General features: G+C 21.2%; 1 long non-coding RNA gene across 1 annotated transcript; it reads right to left on the minus strand.

The window, feature by feature from the left end:
• Nucleotides 1–2,324: 2,324 nt before the first annotated feature.
• LOC134221265 (uncharacterized) lies at nucleotides 2,325–3,000 on the minus strand. Its single transcript, XR_009982296.1, has 3 exons — nucleotides 2,866–3,000; nucleotides 2,613–2,795; nucleotides 2,325–2,459 (listed from the first exon to the last, which is right to left on the minus strand). It is a non-coding gene; the product is annotated as an uncharacterized LOC134221265 (long non-coding RNA).
• Nucleotides 3,001–4,888: the final 1,888 nt, after the last annotated feature.

Genomic DNA, 4,888 nt, shown 5'->3' on the forward strand with positions numbered 1-4,888 from the left:
TTAAAATTAAATTAAAATTAAATTAAAATTAAATTAAAATTAAATTAAAATTAAATTAAAATTAAATTAAAATTAAATTAAAATTAAATTAAAATTAAATTAAAATTAAATTAAAATTAAATTAAAATTAAATTAAAATTAAATTAAAATTAAATTAAAATTAAATTAAAATTAAATTAAAATTAAATTAAAATTAAATTAAAATTAAATTAAAATTAAATTAAAATTAAATTAAAATTAAATTAAAATTAAATTAAAATTAAATTAAAATTAAATTAAAATTAAATTAAAATTAAATTAAAATTAAATTAAAATTAAATTAAAATTAAATTAAAATTAAATTAAAATTAAAATTAAATTAAAATTAAATTAAAATTAAATTAAAATTAAATTAAAATTAAATTAAAATTAAATTAAAATTAAATTAAAATTAAATTAAAATTAAATTAAAATTAAATTAAAATTAAATTAAAATTAAATTAAAATTAAATTAAAATTAAATTAAAATTAAATTAAAATTAAATTAAAATTAAATTAAAATTAAATTAAAATTAAATTAAAATTAAATTAAAATTAAATTAAAATTAAATTAAAATTAAATTAAAATTAAATTAAAATTAAATTAAAATTAAATTAAAATTAAATTAAAATTAAATTAAAATTAAATTAAAATTAAATTAAAATTAAATTAAAATTAAATTAAAATTAAATTAAAATTAAATTAAAATTAAATTAAAATTAAATTAAAATTAAATTAAAATTAAATTAAAATTAAATTAAAATTAAATTAAAATTAAATTAAAATTAAATTAAAATTAAATTAAAATTAAATTAAAATTAAATTAAAATTAAATTAAAATTAAATTAAAATTAAATTAAAATTAAATTAAAATTAAATTAAAATTAAATTAAAATTAAATTAAAATTAAATTAAAATTAAATTAAAATTAAATTAAAATTAAATTAAAATTAAATTAAAATTAAATTAAAATTAAATTAAAATTAAATTAAAATTAAATTAAAATTAAATTAAAATTAAATTAAAATTAAATTAAAATTAAATTAAAATTAAATTAAAATTAAATTAAAATTAAATTAAAATTAAATTAAAATTAAATTAAAATTAAATTAAAATTAAATTAAAATTAAATTAAAATTAAATTAAAATTAAATTAAAATTAAATTAAAATTAAATTAAAATTAAATTAAAATTAAATTAAAATTAAATTAAAATTAAATTAAAATTAAATTAAAATTAAATTAAAATTAAATTAAAATTAAATTAAAATTAAATTAAAATTAAATTAAAATTAAATTAAAATTAAATTAAAATTAAATTAAAATTAAATTAAAATTAAATTAAAATTAAATTAAAATTAAATTAAAATTAAATTAAAATTAAATTAAAATTAAATTAAAATTAAATTAAAATTAAATTAAAATTAAATTAAAATTAAATTAAAATTAAATTAAAATTAAATTAAAATTAAATTAAAATTAAATTAAAATTAAATTAAAATTAAATTAAAATTAAATTAAAATTAAATTAAAATTAAATTAAAATTAAATTAAAATTAAATTAAAATTAAATTAAAATTAAATTAAAATTAAATTAAAATTAAATTAAAATTAAATTAAAATTAAATTAAAATTAAATTAAAATTAAATTAAAATTAAATTAAAATTAAATTAAAATTAAATTAAAATTAAATTAAAATTAAATTAAAATTAAATTAAAATTAAATTAAAATTAAATTAAAATTAAATTAAAATTAAATTAAAATTAAATTAAAATTAAATTAAAATTAAATTAAAATTAAATTAAAATTAAATTAAAATTAAATTAAAATTAAATTAAAATTAAATTAAAATTAAATTAAAATTAAATTAAAATTAAATTAAAATTAAATTAAAATTAAATTAAAATTAAATTAAAATTAAATTAAAATTAAATTAAAATTAAATTAAAATTAAATTAAAATTAAATTAAAATTAAATTAAAATTAAATTAAAATTAAATTAAAATTAAATTAAAATTAAATTAAAATTAAATTAAAATTAAATTAAAATTAAATTAAAATTAAATTAAAATTAAATTAAAATTAAATTAAAATTAAATTAAAATTAAATTAAAATTAAATTAAAATTAAATTAAAATTAAATTAAAATTAAATTAAAATTAAATTAAAATTAAATTAAAATTAAATTAAAATTAAATTAAAATTAAATTAAAATTAAATCAAAATTAAATTAAAATTAAATTAAAATTAAATTAAAATTAAATGCTAGCGCTACCAGAAGGCGTACCTGAAGGTACCATTGCACGAAAGGGGGTCATTTGGGGAGCAGCACGTAAATCTATTTTTTGTATTGGGGTGGATTAATGCAAAGCTGTTGAAATAGATCAGGTGGCGGCGAACTTCCAGATATACTTGATCTTGTTTTTCGAGGTTAAGTTCCTGTAATGACACAAAAAAAGATATATTCAACAATTAAGTACATACATAAGAGAAAATGTTTTCGCTGCCCAAGAAGCATTCACTGTAAAATCTTACACGAGTGCTCATTAAAACTGTGAAGCTTATTAACTACAAAATAAACGCCACACTCACTGGTAAATTCAAAGGATCCATTAACCGCTTCCTAGCAATTGCTTTCAAGGTACGACGCTTTCCGACGCTATTTCTTGGAAGCGGAAATTTTTGGTAGGTGATTGGATTGCTTCAGCGCCAGATGACGATAATTCGTCCTCAAGCACTACACTATAGGCAAACAGGACTTTTTTCCGTGCTACACTAGAAGAACGAAAAAAATGATTATCAAACAGTAAAAACACAACTTGAAACCATTTTAAAAGTGACTTACCACGAGCCAGCTTTCGATCGCAGTATACTTCAATCGTAGTAAACTCTTCATCACAAGAGGAAACATTTGCAACCGAGACCATCTCAGACAGCAAACGTTCAATCTCCGAGTTTAGCTTCTCCTTGCGCATCTTTTTCCCGCATGGACTTTTTCCCATTCGACGTGGATTTTACTTCAGCTTAAACCTTTGTAAATAGAAGTGGGTGGCGGTATTTATAGTAATGGAAGTAACTGACGAGTGGTTTGATGGGAAAGCCTTGACGCGAAGTCCATCGGTGCTGGCGGTGGAGAATCCATGACCACCGGAGGAAGAACTGGCGGATGAATTGTAGTTGGGGCTACCATTGATCCCTAATCCTATGTTGATTCTGTCATCTAAATATATCCTTTTAGGAATCAGTTGCCTTTGACTCGCTCTTCCGAGAACTTCCGAGAACTTGCTATCGACAACGCATCCTCCATGAACCCTTTCGCTTTGTAGCCACGACCACGAATCCTGGAAATCAAGTTTGTTGTTGAAATCTGACTTTATTTTTTTAAATATGATTAAGTACTTACTTGAAAAAAAGCATTCCAACATCGCCATTTTGTCGAAGATAAGCACCGAGAGCACTCGCAAAGCGCACCGAGAAGGCAGCACGAAATGAATGAAAAGAATGCTGTTTCTATTTTCAGCTGTCATAAAAAATGCAAGGTGCGAAAAAAAAGAAAAAGAGCATAACAAACGAGTCCATGTTTTATGCTTTCTGAAGGGAAGCATAACTAACGGACCCTAACCATAATCTAACAGCTCACAGATTGTTACTCTGGGTATATCTATTCCGTTCGACTTCATTCAGTCGCAGTATTCCGTGTATAGTAGAAAATCGAAAATTTGTTTTCAATAAAATGAAATATCTGCAGTTATCAGACGTCGCAACTCATTTCTGATTAGTGCGCATGATAGTACATCCATGCGTGCATGATGCGCGCTACTAATGAAATATTTCAAATTGTCGCGACTCGCGTCGCAGCGCGAGTGCTCAATCGCGCGGTCCGGTTTGGTGGCGGCCCGACAATATAAGATTTCGAATGGTGTTGTACTAGTTCAATCGAGTATGTTCTGTCAAACGAAATGTAAACAGATAGAATAAGAGATAGCTGTCTCCGTGTTTAGTACTCCGCCTGCTGGAGAGACAACCGTCAGCGCATGGCGAATGTGAGTAAACAGAGAGAATAATAGCACAGATAACAGATATTGAGGCTGGCATCCGATACGTGTGTAAACACCCACAACCGTTAATTCAAATGTATTTTAAATCGGAACCGCGTTTGGCAATCGATTGCAGATGGCGCAAGGATCATTGTTATTGAAAACACAGTCCGAATGCGGCTGTCAAATGCATTGGCTGCGTTTGACGGTTGTTAATAAGGTGCGTCCGTGTGTACTGCTGCAATCAGTTGAGTAGATGGCAGTAGTGGGCCAACGTATATCAATCTCGATATCAATTCAGAAGTTTACACAGGATTTTCAATAAAATCTGTTCTAGCCTAAATATATGTTATCTGTGATAAGAGTAATTTCATCTGCGTATAGCATGTTGCCTGTTGGAAAGGCATCCTTCAGGGCATGAATTGGCAGATAATTTATAAACAAGCAAACTGTGCTCAAAATCTTTAAAAGCAATATTATTTATTGAGCGGTTGCAACCGATTAAAACATTAGCCCGATACGACATGTTTTGTAAATTGAGATATTGTTACGACCCAAATTATAAGTTTTATGTTTATTCGAGTGTATGCCACAGATCCAAATTTGAGCTGAATAATTTAAAGCTAAAGAAGGATTCGATAATAAATTACTTTGATGTTTCCATGTATTTTAGTTAAATGCACTTGGGTCATCTCATGCGCGTTTTTTTATTTAACTCATCTATTTTTACGTATATTTTGGAATATACACGTTTTACGCAGATTTTCCTCATAGATTTTTCACGCGATTTATCGAAATCAAAAAAATCGTGAAAACTTAAAAAAACCGATT

Source organism: Armigeres subalbatus, chromosome 3, assembly GCF_024139115.2.
Source record: "Armigeres subalbatus isolate Guangzhou_Male chromosome 3, GZ_Asu_2, whole genome shotgun sequence".
Taxonomy (NCBI): Eukaryota; Metazoa; Arthropoda; class Insecta; order Diptera; family Culicidae; genus Armigeres; species Armigeres subalbatus.